At 35.4% G+C, this 17,647-nt stretch overlaps 1 protein-coding gene across 1 annotated transcript in view; it reads right to left on the bottom strand.

Annotated features, from left to right (window-relative positions):
* Nucleotides 1–17,647, bottom strand: part of gpat2 (glycerol-3-phosphate acyltransferase 2, mitochondrial) — a 153,590-nt gene that overhangs the window by 49,634 nt on the left and 86,309 nt on the right. The gene's annotated exons all lie outside the window — the stretch shown is intronic.

Below are 17,647 nucleotides of genomic sequence, written 5' to 3'. Positions count from 1 at the left end.
CTTGCTCAGGGGCAGCAGGGCACTCACCGGTGGGTTATAAATCATTAAAGCTTATATAACTATTGTTGGTCCCTCGGCCACTTGGATATGCATTAATGAGAACTGGTCAAAATCTAATGGGTTCAGACCTAAACAGATTAGTGAATATATAGAACTGGCTGTGCTGGTCTTCAAGTGAGTAATCAGATAAAACTAAGGTAGTTTTACTGCAGATCAAGAAGAGGTCTGCAATCTCCTAGGAAATAAAGTTGCCATCCTGTGAAAATATACATTGGTTCGTGGAAACCTTAGTTTCCACTACAAAAGGATGAAGATGTGTCCTGATGTCATCAAGTGCTCTTTAAATATATCCGTCTTCATCCATCAGATTCAGAAAACTCATTATGCTCAGGAGACGCTCCCTTTGCATCTCTGTCTTTCACTCTGTTGATCCCTCTCTGCCCCATTAACTTTGCTAATTAAAACTTAAGATGCACCCATGGGGAGACGCTCCATTTCAACTAGCTCCAAGTTCCCACATTCATTAACAAGTCCGGTGGGAATACAGACATTGAGAAGAGGTTCTCCAGGCTCTGGGAATCTTTGCAGATATAGAGGACAAGATGGCGGTAAAACTGTGGGGTAAAACAGGGGCCAAAGGGCGTAAAGCTGTGAATTAATAAGGCCAGAGAATCACCAAAGGCTCAAATTGGACTGTATAATAAATGCAAGAGGGAATAAAAGAACACATAGAAAAAGATAAAGACAGTATTATGCTAAGACTGTGGAGTTTTACTTTAAATGTGACTGTTTAAGTTGCAGCTTATATAGGCTTAACATAATCTCAAGTTTAAAAACAGGCTTCAAACTTTGATGACTCAAAGTTATAATATCCCAATTAATTCACTAAAAAATCAGAGAAGGGAGCTAAAGATGAGGGTGATGGCAAGGAGGACTTTCAAATGTCAACACTTGGAGTGCATCACCATTATCAGAGGCGAAAGGCTGCTGCAATGACATTAAAAGGTTTTACCATCAATGACATTGTTTACAGAAGGATGTAAACAATGTCCTGAAAATGCTTGTTTGATGTATATTGAAACTAATGTTGCTTTTCCAGAAATGACATCTTGTATTGTTTTACTATCTTTTCAATGATGACTATCTAAATAAAGTCAAAAAACTTTTTTTTTGACTGCTTTAACTGCTATTTTATGGGGTTGGGGGGGATATCAAGTGTACAATAATCAAATGTAAGGAAAGATAATAACCCTTTTAACACCTTAGTTAATTTCATAAAAGATGTAGATATTATAAACTTAAATGTTTTCTCTTGTTTGTGATGGGTACATTATTGACGGTGTATATGTTGCCATCCAATGAATCAATTTTATATTGATTTATAATTAAATTACGACAATTATTATTCCTTAAGAAAATTATAACATTGTCTAGAAAAGTAGATCCTTACATTGCAAGTTATTATTTTCATAAATATGTTACACTTTTTAGATCTACATTATTACTTCTTTTAGCGGATGCGCTAATAAGCTAACGGTGCAACTACACCGATCTTCTCTCTTTGCACAATTTTGTCCAAAACTAAGAATAAATACCATTGGTGCCACAAAATATGTAAATAACTTCATAAGTAAGTAATTATGAACATGCATTAATTACATTAACCAAACAGTTTGGCTGCTACACTGTTGATGAATGACAACATATTTACAAAAAGAGGCTAGCTACACGGTAGCTAAAAACTCAGTAAAAGAAAAAATAGTCAAAATAACAACTAACTTGAAACCACAAGTAAACACCTACGGTACCAGAATATTGATTCTCTATTATATATAATTTTTATGGAGTTTGTAGAAATATTAGCTGTCTTCACCTCCTGCTACGGTCTTGAAATGCTGAAGCTTGAAGCCAGTAAGAGGCCTTACCCACCTGAAGGTACTTAAGCTAAACAACCTGTCAATCAAACACTGACTGCAACTCCCAGGAAAAAAGTATTAATCCATATTTGGACCTTTCTTTCTTCAACGTCCTTCCCTTAACACTAGAGGCTCCAAGTCTGCAAATAAAATAAAAAAAACAGATTACAAAGCAAATATTTAATCTGGACTTTTTTTATGCTTCAGCTAAATAGTGTTTTATCATCTCATTGTTCTTTTTGCTGCGGTGCACAACTGCAATAATGTTCCACCTACAGCACATTACTGCTGAGACAAAAACAAACATTTGATGAAAATTTGATCTAATAATAAAACTTTAGCCAATGTGATGACTAAAACTGAACTGCTCTTTTTTAAAGCCAAAGTGTAACTTAGAGGATTTAAGGACAAGTAAAGTCACAGATTAAAAGCTCATTTTAAAAAATCCTTCCTCTTCCTTTTCTTTGTAGAGAAAGAAGTATTGAAGAAACTACTGTGGTGGCAAAAAAGAGATGAGCAACATCTAAATCCCTTTGTAGTTCTAGTGTTTGGTTACCATCCTGTGATATATACCACTGGAGCATGACAGTATAGCACAGTGGACTATAAAAGAAGGATTTTTCTATGCCAAGAACTCTATCACAGCTTTGCTTTAAGCACAGTGTGACTATATTTTACCATAAAAAGTTCTCCAAAAGTTATCCCTGCTTTAATGACAGGTTGCATATTTTAATCATCCATGTTGGGTTTTTTTTATCTCGTAGCAGAATCAATACTGCAGCAGCAAGGCTCCGAACAAGTGCTGCAGAGGAAGAAAAACTGCACAGGGTTCCAGGTTTGGTTAGGACTGATTGGTTTCAACAAAACCCAAATTATACTGATAGAAGAACCCAACACGTTACACACATATCTGTTCAACTAAAATTACTTTTAACATACTTTCATTACCCTGGAATAAAAAGAGGTAACATGCTGCATGTTTGGGAAGGCCAACAATTATTATGTGGTGAGTAATTTGCTATTGAGCATTATCTTTTAGAAAATAAAATAAAAAATAAAAAAACACAGCTGTCACAGTTGGTAGAAGTGTTGCATTGCAGCAAGAAGGTCCTTGGTTCAAATCCCAGCTTGTGCTCCTAAGCTCTGGTGCAAACCCCCTCTAAACCTAAAATCTTCATAAATTATTGACTCCTTTAAATTAGTACTGAAAATCACAGCATAAAGTCAATGTCAAATTTATTAATACAGCACTCTTAACCCTCCTGTTATGTTCCGGGTCAAATTGACCCGTTTTAAAATTTACAAATTAAAAAAAAAAAATAGAAGCATTTTTTTTGCATGAAACGTTTTCTATTTGTCTTAATAGGTGCACTCTAGACATAAGTTGAAAATTTATTCATGTTACACATTTGTACCAAACCCTAGGTCTACTTTTTACATCGATACTGTTCGGGTCAATTTGACCCGGCAGTCAGGTTAAAGTGCAAAAAAAGATTTTAAAATGTCCAATTCTATATGTTTCCTTGCAGTTATGAACCATATTTCACCACACACACACTCACACACGCACACACACGCAACCACACACACACAAGCCCACTTTCTCACTATTCTCTTTACTTCACTAGGAAACTGCGAGAAAGCAGGTGTTCACACAACCTTTGACGGGAATCTTTTCTGTTCCTGTGGACAAACTCCACCCACTCTGAGTGACACTCAGCAGAAGTGGATGAAAACATAAATATTCTCTGCATGACTCATTTATCTTGATTTTAATCAGCGGGTCAATTTGACCCAGAACAGTATGTGTGTCTCAAGTTCAATTATAAAGATCACCCTTTGGTAAAAAAAAAAAAGTATAATATAAAATAATTTACCAAAGGTCAACTTCAAGGAAATTATTGTTTTTTTGTGTCTAGGTTTTTTTCAGTGGACATTAAAAATCTAAATTCCATTTTTTATGTCCAAATGAGTAAATGAGCAGGTTGTCGTCATTGATCCTTAATTTCTGAGAAATAATAAAACATCATTGCACAAATATTGATTGAAATGGTTAGTATTGGAGTTAATAATCAGATACAAAAATGTTTTGGAGGAATTTTTTGGTTTCTGACACTATAGCATGATTAAACACTCCCTGGGTCAAATTGACCCACGAACATTTTTGCTGTACCCTAGAAACGAACATAACAGGAGGGTTAAAAACAGGTTTAAAACTGCACCAAACTGCAGTACAGAAATGATATGTTGATGAAAAAAGAGAAAAAAAGGTAAAAAAATTCCTTTATTGGTTAATTTTAATCATGTCTTGACGTTTTATATTAAATTTGCACATTGTTTACTTTTTAATGTGATGGTTTAATATTTACCTTTTGTTCTTTTAATGTTATTCAGTGTTAATGTGATTCTCTACCTTTTTCCTTTGTTTTGCTGTAAAGCTTGTTAAATTAAGTTGTGAATGGTGCAATACAGAGAAACCTGACTTGCAAGAGTCATAAATAATTAAACCACAGGAGCAAAAACTTCTACATGCCAAGCTCCCTGACTAGTGTCTTTTTGTCACCTTTTCTCAATGTTCTTTGATCTTAAAATAATGTGATCATGAATTTTATAATTAAGCTGCAACGATCGCTGTCATCATTACTGAAGAGTTTCCCTGGAGTCCCAACTTCTCTATCTCACCAATAAACCTTAGAAGAGGAGGCAAGTCCACCAGAGCCTGAAGCATGAAAGAACACCACCTTTCATCCTCCCCACCTTTTATCAGGGCACCGCCACAAGCATCATGGTGAGTTGCATCCCAACTTGGTGGAGTAACTGCACTGGAAGTGACAGAGTTTGCAATTTAAGGTGGGAATGTCTGAAGGAGTCATCAAGGTGTCTCTTCCTGCCTCAAGAGATTATTTTTGGAGGCGATGTTGCAGAAAAAAAAATCAGTTTAGCAAGAACTTCCTTTAACCTCTCCCATATTCTGTTTAATCTCCTGCCATCTGGTACATGATATCACTATTGATTCAAAAGGTAATAAAATATTACAAATATATTAAGTTGTCATGATTTTGTCCGCACGTTAACTAGTAATCATCTAGAATGTCATAAAACGTTCCATTACAAGACAAAGTTTGTTTCTTTTTAATTTTGTTAACCACAAAATCTTGCCTCTGCCGCCAGTGTAATCATGAAATATTTTACAGCCTTTACAGATTCTCCATCTTGGGAAACATTGAATAATTTATTCCCCCAATAACATAATTTAGTTTTGTTTTACTTTTGCAGTCATCTGAAGAAAGTTTTTAACATAAAGGAAATGCCAAACATGCCCTATGGGCTGCAAACACTGCTGTAATTAGCTATAAATGTTATTTTCTGATCTCATGCCTGTATTACCTGTTTGTATTTTTAACCATGGTTTTGAAAAATGCATGATAAAGAATTAATGTTATCGTTTTTCTGTGCTGTGTTGTGCCAACAAAAAAAAATCCCTAATGCCTGCTGGCTGTTTTCACTCGATTCAGCAGGCATAAAACAATAAGGAGGCTGCGCTCAGTACAGTACAAACTTTAAAACACAAAGGGAAAAAAACTTTACACACTGGCCATTAATTATCTAAACAAACAACATTTATAGCTGCACGTTAATGAATTTTTAATGCTTGGTATATTTTGATATTGCTTGTGTTTCATTGTTGCTGACGTTTTACTGTTATTAGCCGTTGAGTTGTTTTATTGTGTTTTTTTTCATGGTTCCTGGATGTGTTGCGCATATGGAGTTTAAACCTCTGCAAGAAGCTCATTTATACAAATAAATTAAAATTAAATCAGTATTCATTAAAAACAAAACTAAATAAATAGAAAGATTGAAGAGCTTGTGTGTGCACAATCTAGTCGATTTAAAATGATGGAAACTTATTTTGGACAAACATCTTGTCGAGTCTCAGACGCTCCTTTAATTTGCATTTAAATTTGAATGTGTGCATGTGTATAGATGTACTGTAAAGATTAGACTAATTTACATACAACAACACCATTCAGTTCACATGCAACACCTTATCTTCTGGAGTAACTCCATACTGCTTCTGCGTAAAGCAACTTTCAATTGAAGACGTCAATTACAAGTGGTGTATTGTAAGAATGTAATGAAAGCCATTTGTCTGTCCCAGCAGGCATGTCCTATTTATTTTTATAGAAAGATTTTGCTTACTTAGCATGAAGCCATTCCCCTGCACACTGCTCACATAATGTGTGTTTTGAAACCGATGTATGGAAAGGAATGTGCAATTTACATGCTTGAATTGTTTGCATCTGAATCGACTCAAAGAAGGTTTTATGGTTTAAAACAGAAAAGCTTTAAATTTCTCTACACTGCTTTGAACTTTAACTTTCATACAGATGAATCAGTTTAGAAGCCAATTAAAATGGTAATTTATCTCAATTTATTTAGTGTAAAAGTGAAACAAATGTACAGATTCCTGATATATTTCCAGCGATCTGTGCTGTTGATTTTAATCAAAAGTATAAAGTAATGATGTAATTGAAAAGCAGATTTTTATTGCAAAGAAAGGCTTTTCTTTTTTTTACTGCAAAAAGAAAAGCTGATTTTTATTGCAAAGAAAGGAAATGGAAAGGTTAATCCATGGCTACAATGGATAATGAGTTATTAAGTTGCCAACATAACTGATAAAATACAAAATTTCCCATTTATGATTTTCAAATTGGTAGTGTCATGTGTTTTCCAGGCACATATTGACATTTTATAGAACAATCAAGTAGCCATGTTAACTTCAGTTGTTATAAAAATGTTATATATATCAAATATGACTTAAAAGAAATTTGAATTTGTAATTTAACGCCTCAGTCTCTTTAAAAAGTCAATCTCTCTGAAACTCCACCTTCAGGAAGTCATCACAACATCACTCCTCTATTAACCCTTTAACAATGTTTTACCTACATTTTTACTGTGAAGTTGCTCCTATAAGGAGCTCAGCAGATGCGCACTTCCACCAGGTGTTTGCTATTTGCTGCTGGCTAGTCTGGAGGAGCTGAGTTGGGGAGTCACAGGGGACAGTCTGCTCTTTGAGACAGAAGCTTAGAAACTGCAGCTCCTCTTTGGAGCTGTGTCTCAAAGGTGGTGCTCGATACCCCAGGCATTTTGCACCGCTGAATGGTTGCCATGGGAGATTAAAAGATTTCTCAAACATGCATGAAACCAAGGCAACAGTCCAGGTATGTTTTTGATGAGGAAATAACATTATAACATGATGTAAGGCTCAGAAAAGTCAATTTTACACAATACAAATGCTTTAACTATTGGCCAGAATACATTAAAATCTTTCTATAATACATATGTGGCATAATTTACCCTACAGAGGAACATCCAACCATGCTCTATAGCAGGGATCTGCAAATCCAAGCCTCCTGCAACTTTTAGATGCATCTCTGCTTCAACACCCGAGTCAAATAATGACAACATTAGCAGGACTGTGGGGAACTTGACTCCATATTGAGAAGATAATTCAACCATTTAATTCAGGTATGTTGGACCAGGAACACTTCTTAAAGTCACAGGACACCAGGCCCAGAGGTCTAGATGTTGGCATGGTAGGCCTACATCCTGGACAGGTCGCCAGTTCATCACAGCCTGCACAAACTCCTACCTGACAGCAACTTTAGATGTATGTTAGGTTATGAATTTTTCCACCAGACTGTGCTGTCTGTTTCTGGGCGAGAAGTCATTCAGCATTCCTCCTTTGCGTTATTTACAACCTCTAAGAAATGTAACTAATGTTAGACATTCATCAAAGCTCTACGGTTAGGTTTATCTTGACTCTGATAGATGATGACTGTGACAAAGATAACATAAATACTCAGTATACATAATGTAAACTGATTACACTTAAAGGTCTCAGGAAGTTACAATCAATCTGTAATGGCTGGGAAAAAATATCCTCGACGTGAGACTGGGACTTTGCACATTAAATTATTTCATAACAGTTTATTCTCAACTCTCACATAAAAGCTGTCAAGTCTTCTTAAACATTCTTGGTTTGTGAATCAATTACCAGACAGGCATGTTGCATAACTCACCAGGTTGCATAGGTGTTTTTGAATTATATTTTCGGAGAATTTCCCTAATTTAACACAAATCGCACATGACTGAGAGTCTAAAAAAGTATCAACGTGTGCCTCACAACTTGTATATTTCTAAGAGTTTGGGACATTAAAAGATGGTGAAGATTCTTTTCCTTCTTATTCCAACATAAATATGGCACATTGGCTCAGGTGTCTTGCATCACACAGTGATTAATAAAACATTGCAGCTGTCAGGGAGAGATGAAGATCTGCTTAAAGGTACAGGAGAGGAGGAGAAAAACAGAGGTGTAAAAAGGGAAAATGAAGTGTGTCTGACACATAATTAGAGCTCTTTTTTGTGACACCACAAGCGAGGCAGGAACCTTTTTATCTGACAGTATCAGATAGAAATGACTCAGTGATGATCATAATTATCATCAGATCCTATTAGTCAAAAACATGTTGATCAGTGTAATTATCCAATCCTGTTAGTCCCAAACAATCTTGACTCCATTTGATGTGCCTTACATACTCAATGTTCTCTCTCATTCATCTTGGGCAGATTTTTTTTTTCTCCAGATTTAATGTTTTTTTAAGAAAACCTCAAAGGTTTCACTAAATCTCTGTTTTCCCTCTGATCCTCAGTATATCTCAGACATTTTTCCTCAATCTGTTTGTCATCTTTTGTGACCTGAGTGGGAACACAAAGTTCATAACAAAGCACATCTTTTTATAGACAAAGCCGTTTTCAGACCTTTAGCCCATTTCCGGCCGGTCATTTTGTCCTCCCTCTGCAGGTTGTTTTGTTCTGTTTCAGTGCTAAAGTGAGCGTCACATGATGACAACAAACTTCACACAATCATCCGACAAATGGACACACATTTCAGAGCATTTAAGTCTGATACACTGAGTGGGAAATGGGAAATAAAATATTGTGATAGAATTTAATAGTAAACAAAGTAATTTTAGAGGTTGTTTCATACAGTTTTTTGTGGTAGTTTTGTTTACAACAAGTTTATTTAAAACTAAGTAAATGTGAGCACTATGAATAACCACTGGTGTTCTTGAGGATCTTGAAAATGGGACACAATGAATTAAACAGAGATTTTAAATAAACATTAAGAACCAAGAATCCACCTTCAGCCAAAGGTTTGTGCATTATTTCCCTTTAAACTCTGATCAGTAGATTGTGTGTCCAGTGTGTTTCTTATGTTTCAGTAAATATAGATTAGTTTGATTAATAATAAATGTGTACTTTTACTCAAACAGCAACTTTAAATGATTTTTTTTTTTCTTCGTAGAGCTTGAGTCCTTATCGAAGACATGCTGCAGAGCTGGGAAAAAGAAAATCATGTAAATTCGAAAATTTATGTCAAATTTGCAATAAAATGGTGAACCACTGTGATTTGAAAATAATTTAATTTATTTACATAATCTTGTATAAATGTGCAATGTTTTTGCATCAGAAAATGGACCCATGTTGCTTCTGCTTGCATGTTTAGCAGTGAACATCTTCTTGCACATCTTATAGCTTTGTGTTTGGTTGGAGGTTCGTCCCATTAGCCAAGACGTCTATTACTGAAGTAGCTTCTGTGTTTATGCTTCCACTGTCAATACATCATGTTGAATGCATAAGTGTTATCATAGGCATGAAGCTGTTCCTGCTCAATGGGAAAACAATGTACACTGTTTGCACTGCACTGATGCAAGCACCTAGTCTGTTTAACCTTAACATGCATGTTTTTAGACTGTTGAAGGAAACTTGGGTAACTGGAGAAAACTTATGGCTTCCTAGGAGAGCACACTACATGTAAACACAAACAGTCTAGCAACAGGCTAACCAATGTTGTACCAGGGAGCCTTTTCTCAGTTGGCTCTTTAAAAACCATGATGAATTCTTTATATATTGCTCTATACCTTTACCTTTTCAATAAAACAGTCGACATACCAAGCTCCATCTGGCTCCCTGCTGACCTTCAGCTACTCCTCTCAAGGCTCTATGACCATGTATAGACTGCATCATTTGTATGCTACAAATACCAAACTTTGTATCCATGTAAAAGCTAAAACGTTTTCAGACAGTTGGAAATCACTAACTGGAAAAATGTAGTTAAATTGATAAAAATGCTAATCAGAGTTAATTAGATAAATCCACAGGTCACATACAAAAGTATATGGTGATTTTGCAGTTAGAAAACAACATTTATCTTTACTAATCAAGCAGCATAAACCCCAAACAGCTGCTAGACTATCATAAAAGCCCAGACGAGTTCAAGAGGGAACTGAGGGTGATGTGATGTTTCTCATTCAAAGCTTGTAGCAAATACCAGCAAACTTTCTCAAATGGAAACAGGAGATGATACAAAAATTAAATATAGCTTTAGATATATTTTTATTTGAAATGAAATTTAACAATGTTTAGTTATACGACTGTCTAGTTTTTAACAAGAGCCACCAGTCGATGTTGAGTTCAGTATCAATACCACTCATCATTTTGTACTTTTTACCAAACATTTTCAACAACAGATTATTTAAATTAATATTGTCTGTTAATGTCTACTGAAAGGAAAATGTTCTGTATCAATAAGTATTATATGTTGGGAGATGGTAACTCGTATTTTGGTTTGATCGGGTCACAATGTGTGAAATTTCATTGTGGCAGATGGCTCAAACTGTAATCAACTGAAATAACACACCATTAAACAAACTGCACATGAAATGTAATTATTTTTATGATTATTGGTCTCCATAATTCATCATTATTACTAAACCACACCAGAAATATACTGGAATGGTTAAACAGACAAAATGTTTTTGTAAACCAAAACAAATGATTGTTACATTTCATCTCAGGATTTATATTTGTGGAATATATTTGGTAGGGCATATCTAAAATATTCAAAGGAAATTTAGGTTGGGAGAAAGCACCTAGAAAGAAACGACTTGACACACCACTGGATGGTTTTTGCAAAGCAGCCAATCCATGTATTTATTTTTAGTGCTGATTGGTTGAACCCTGAACAGCAGAGACCAGTAAGGCTGTAGATGTTAGTTTCAGCTGTAGTGTTAAGAAGGTTTCCACTCTGTGTATTAATGTATATTAAGGTGTATTTGGTTATTGAACTATTAAAGCAGGCAGTTATAAATGTTTCTGAAGAGTGAATGCAGATTTCAGCTGTTGGTGTGGAATTGAGGTCACCAATCCCCACAAATATCAACGTCCACCGTACATCCTCTCCTTTAACTGTTGCCCTTTACCTTAATTCACTTTAAAAAGGTTTATTATGACTCAGTTTCATTCTGGTAACTAAACTGTTATCCCACTGCTTAAACTTGATCAAGCAGTGGGATAACAATGTTATGTCAATAATTTCTAAAGGCCTTTACAAACTCCACCAGAACAGAGAAAGTATTATTTTTTAACTTGATGCTTTAAGATCAAGAATGAAGTTCTTGCCGGGAAGGGCACTTCTAAGTTCTTGTAAGTATAATTCATAATTCTTGGACATAAAAAAGAAAAAGTTGTGCCCAGAATAAACATCAAGAATAAGTTAATTGAGCGCTTAAACCACAAATGACAGAGAAAACAAAGTTTTCTGTTCTTGTGGAGTATGTGTTGGCCTTTAGTCTTTAACCAACTGGAGTCCGATGGTTTGTTTTATCTGAACCGCACATACTTACACTTGAACTCCAATTAAACTTCTCTCTTATTTACAGTGTTTGTAAATTATGCACAGATTCTCCAGGGACATGTTAGCATGCCCCAAAGCTGGTCTGAAATGTGAAAAAAGTTCTCTCTCACACACACACACACACACATAAAACTGTTGACAGTTATTCTACCTAATTAGGCAGAAAGGGGAATTAGCTCAACTCAATAAGGTAAGTGAACATAATACACTTGAAGTGGAAGAAAAGAAGCCTCTTTTGGGCTTAGGTGTTGTTTACAAGATATTTGTGGTCATTCACACCTCGTGCTTTTTTAAATTAGAGGCTTTCTGCAGCTTGTAAAGAAAATGTTTATCTACTCCATTTGATACAGACTGCACAGATTTTTTTTACTGTGTGGTACCTGAAACCAATCAAAAAAGCTCTGTATTTGCAGCCAGCATTTTAAATCCAAAAGGCTACTATCTGCGTTATCAGCCTACAATTTACAAGAATTTATATATAGAAAAATACGCAAAAACTGAAGCAATCCTGGCCTTTGTAAAGGCCTTTGTAAAGGCCAGGATTGGTGATGTTTTTAGTGTTTACTAGTTTTAAGAAAACTTTAATATCTGCTTTGAAATTCAGTTTTTACTCAAGCTTCTGCAAACCTTACTTTATACTTGTCTTATGCCATTTCTCTTTTGTGTTTTTATTGATTATGACCATGACAATAACGAATTCTGACTAAAAGTTGGTACTGTTCTATTAAATGTTATGTTTTAACATAATCAAAATAAAATCAAGCAAAATTATTAAAAGCATGGGTAGCTGACCTGGGGATGCATAGGACATCTGCTTAGAGAGCAAGAAGATTTTTTGTTACAAATGGAGATTTTTATTTTACATATTTTCCAGGTTATTGTGAATTATCCACTAAATCTGCACATATTTAATGTATTTAGTAAAAGTTAGCTTAAATGTGCAGAAGTTTCAAGAATAGCATAGCTGTACATTTAGTTACAATGTTCTGTAAGAAAGTTAAAGTATAAAGTATGGTATATTAGCCTTCTGTAGAAACATAGTCTTTATTAATATGCATAAAAACAACTGCCTATTCAGGCAGTTTCAGTCACTGTCAGCAAAATGTGGATATTTATTTTATCACCAACTCTAATGCTGTGTAGGAGTGGATTTTCATTAGAAAGAGGATTATGTTGTCCTCACAAGAAATTTGAAGAGAATTCTTGTATTAATATATTGTACTGCACGTCTTTTAAAGCCATATGATGCATGTCGATTGTAACTAAAAATGAAAGCTACTGTTATTACATAATCATCTCTCGTACGCTGACAATTAATGGCTGTGAAGCCCTCAACTTTGATGGCTCCACTGTCAGCATGTTTGTATAAGAAATTTCTACAAGCGCTCTACCTCTGACATTAAAGTGAAACCTGTGTGCTGCTGCAGGAAGAAAAAGAGCAAAGTAAAGTTATAGAATTCCTTTTGTTCTGGGAAATCAATGAAACTCCCAGGCTCAATGACGCACAGCCACTGATTCACAGATTGATTTTCCGGGTGCGCACGCAGTGAAGCAGTGAGACGGCCAACACATCCAGGTGCATCGTAGTGTACCTTTGCCCTATTAGCATTCTTTTCCAACAGCCTGGTGCGCGCACTGTAAATAAAAGCCTATTATATCGTTGTCCCTGTGGCGCTTTCTATTTGCCGGCTCAGCACAATCCTCATGCTCTATTGATTTGTTTAAGGATCATAGAGATGCCAAAGACGAGCTGTTAATACCACTTCTAAATACAAAATGTGCACTCAGTTTTTTTTTCTGTCTTACTTATCCTTTTCCAAATTACTTCTGCTGTGGAAGATAAATACTCTCTGAAAGCAATAAACATTTGTTACTGTTATAGCAGTCATAGCTTAGCTATTGGTGTTCTAAAAGTGACGCATCCATTTGTGAACCAATTCTTAAAGATGACCTAAAATGCTGACTGGAACAGGTTAGGATAGGTCTGTGGGCTGCACAAAATATGCTTTTTGCGTAAAAACATTCTCAGATGATTAATGAGATTTTAGTCTGATCAGTTTTAGGGTGTCTTGCCACTTTAAATCCAAATAAGCTGCTGCTGGCCACGCCCCCCAACTTAAGTAAAAATGGCTGCAAACAAATGAGCTACTACACAACCGCACATTTTTAAGAAGCATAAGTAGAACTTCCTGCACAACCAACAAGAATACAGCAAGTACTTTCTGGGTGGTAAGTCAACAACAAAACAATTTTCTTTTCCAACAGCCATTGTACAGCACATGCAGTAGTAAAACCAGCTGACCAAATGTGCCGGAGCTCCACTTGGATTGCTAGGTAACAGGCTAGGATTCATTTGAGTTGCTAGGTGACGAGCTCAGCTTTGTTTGGGTTGCCAGCGAGGGGAGGTGCCAGCTGATTTTGTGATGTTACATTCTGGAGTTTTTTTGAAACGGCTCATTTTCCAGACACAAGAAGAATTAACCTGTTACCAAAAAACAGTTGATTTAAAAATTCACATTGAAAAATGTGAATTTGGCATAACACGTCCCCTTTAAACACATTTGTGACTCACCTTTGACTTTAGGGAAACAATTACGTGAAAAGTCAATTGCGCCACACATCTCAAATGGCTCAAATATTTTAAGTAGAGAATTTTGAAAAACTATGTCGATTAATTTCAAGTGAAGATACCACTGAGCGAGAGGCATCGCCATCAATCACCGGTGAAGAAAAGCAAAAAGCCAAACCCACATAAAACATCAGGTCGTTATGCAGCAGGCGTGTTGCTGTGTCTGCAATTTGAATGTCACAAAACCAAAAGGTTTGTGACCCTTTGGGTGCACTTGCAACTGGATTTTTGTATAATTCAATTACAGCAACATTAGCATCACACGTAAAATATGAATTGGGCATTTTGAAAGGACTGAGTAATATTTAGTTGAATTATCTGCATTGGATTCTGTTTAAGATGGCACTGGACTAAAGGAGCACTGCACAACCATTACCATTTTACACTCGCCCTTTAATCTCATGGAGGTAATGGCTCTGACTGCCTCCTGAAGTGGCATGAAGAGGCGTTTGTAAGTTAATATCTACCGGACAATGATCACAGATTGAACGTATGCACTAAAGGGACAAACATGGAAGAGAACTTCTTCCTAGACAATCAAGCAGCTGGTGCATATCTGAGTTTAAGCATTTAATAAACATCCATCAGGTTTCCGGATTAATCATCATTTTTGTAGATTTCTTTTGTGTGAGATTCATAAGATTCTTGTCACAAAAGGACATATTTTTCCTGACTCCTATCTTCGTAAATCTAAGCTTCATGTCAGATAATACTCTGCAGTGACTGCCGATCAATTCAGCTTCCTTCATTCAGTGACTTTGATAGACAATTCGTCTAAAGCCTGCTTAGAGGTTATTTTTTTATATCTATTGTTTCTATCAAGCTTCTCAGCTCTATAAATAAAAAGCTTTTTTTCCCCATTTGGTCAGTTTTTTTCCACCTGATTCAAAGTTGATATATCAAATAATTATTCCCCTTCATCAAACTTCAACTCTAAATGTCAACACATACCATCAAAACAGTTTAATACTTTAACTACTTTCTAAAATGTTTTCTTCAGTTTAATCTCAGCTGAGAAAATCTTATTTTAGTCAAATTTAGGATTGTTTTAATTCTTCCCTGTGACTGTTCATGTCAGTCTCTGCATTAAAGGGAGTTCAGAGTGTTTTTGATGTTACTGCGCTGCTATGAGAAAAAGTAAATGGGTCTGGTTTGTACTGATCTTAAAACAAATGAGCATCTTTAAAGATTTTTTTAGTTTCAATTATATCTCAATATTGACTATCTCGACAACCCTACTTATTTTTTTTCATGCAAAAAATTTTTAAAAAGTGGATTAAGATGAATTTAGAAGTGAATCTTTCCCAACTTTTATGTATAAACAAAGGCTTTTCTTGCATTCACACAACTTTTTATACTAGAGATTTGTATATTTTATAATTAGAACATTTTGAAGAAGAGGGACTGGAATAAATGGAAATTAGTAGAAAAAAGCAGCCATCACACAGCTGATCACTTTTAAAAACCTTTTAAAAGTCTGAGAACCAATTTCAAAGAAACCGCGTTGGCACACTAAAAGAACATTTTCTCTTTTCTGTACAAAATACAAGAGAAATGTGCAGAGCCTGAAGGGTACGCACTGTACTGCACAGTGTGCAAGCAATGCATCAATGATGAGACCTTATACAACTGTGACCCTACAATTCTCATAAAGCATCAAGATGTATTCCTCAGGCCTGAGGCAGTCCATCTGAAGCCACAGAGGACATTGTTCATGTTTTTATCAGACTTTTACCTCAACCTCTTTAGATGAGACTAATGTTTTAATTCAAATTATAAACCTTCTAGATATTAAAAGTAAATACTTGAGGGTTTTACTGCAGGTATTTTATTGAGGTTGGATGAAGTGCGTTAAAAACACATTTATTAATCACATTTTGAAACAGAAGGTAAAGCACAGCTTTAATGTGGTCTTCCCTTCTGTTTTCTAGTTTAAAAAAGATATTTTAGATAATACTTTAAATAAAAATTGTCCATAAACTTCCAGACGTTCTCAAGCACATTATGACAACATAAACTTGAGTAACCTTTTGTGTCACTTCTGGCCACTTGTATTTATTTATGGCAATAAACAGCCATTTACCAAGAGAACAATAAAGACCTTTTCTAAAACATAATAAATAAAGCGACTGAAATCCATCATACGCAAGTCAAATCAATTTCCTTTACTAATCACTTTTGCCTTAAAAGGCCACATTCTGTGCAGAAACACACACTCAGTCCATCTCTAGTCACTTGCAACGATAAATCTGGCCTGTTTTATGTGCATCATTCCTAAAAGGATAATGTGAAATTCTATGCAAATCTGCCTCATGGCTGAGAAGCTTTTCAAGCACAAGAGAAAGAAGGCAATTTTGCAATGTCTCATGATCACAACTTTAGCAGCAGATTAATCTAATACAACTGAGGCTGAGGGATCTGTGGTTATATGTCAGACTGAGAGAGGAAGACATGTGAGTGTCATTAGGTGGGCTCAATGAGGAGCCTCTGGGCTGCCTGGGGTAAATATTCTTTGTGAGACTCTCCATTCCTCTTTTGCTGTGGGTGTACGGTTTGAGAAAAACAGTGGTGTGACTGTTTACCTTAGTGCCAACCTCTCTTACTTCTCTGCAGAGTGAAAATAGCAAAACTTCCTCTCAGGCTAATACTCAAAACAATGTGCAGCTTATTTGGGTCTTGAAAAACATAAAACAGAAATCCAAAAGAAATGCTCTGGATTCAATAGAGAGAAAGTAAAAAAAAAAATTTTTCTGACCACAAACTTAATTGAAACAATCAAAAATAATCAAAATAAGTGGGATAGCAGAGAACCTATCAACATTATTTATATTCTTTTGCTTTTTTAGAACCACAAACATGATGGACCAACACAAAATGATGAGAAAGAGAAAAAACATTTTTAAACCTTAAAAGCATTTATTCTCCTCCCCGTCAGTCAGTACTTTCACTTTTCTAAGTATTTTGGGATTTATAACCACACAGACTTTAGATAATCCTTTTTTGCAAAATAGATGCCATGTGTAAACATCAGCTTGCTCAATTAGGTTTAAGTCTGGACTTTGACTGGGCCATTCTAACTCATCAATAGGCTTTAAACTATTTTACACTCTGTGGCTTTATTTTTAATGTTGTTCTGGTAGTTCCACCCTAGTCTCAGGTCTGTAAGAGACTTTAACTGGGCTTTTTGCCAGTATTTCTTTTTTAACACTATCTATCTCCAATACATTATACTGACACTGCCATGTTTCACCATGGCGTGTTCAAGATAATGTGCTTTTCTGCCACATACAGTGACCAAAAGTAAATCTTTTTAATCATTTATGGACACATTGTAACTGTTTC

This window comes from Xiphophorus hellerii, chromosome 12, assembly GCF_003331165.1.
Source record: "Xiphophorus hellerii strain 12219 chromosome 12, Xiphophorus_hellerii-4.1, whole genome shotgun sequence".
Taxonomy (NCBI): domain Eukaryota; kingdom Metazoa; phylum Chordata; class Actinopteri; order Cyprinodontiformes; family Poeciliidae; genus Xiphophorus; species Xiphophorus hellerii.
This window is presented reverse-complemented; position numbering and strand designations above follow the sequence as displayed.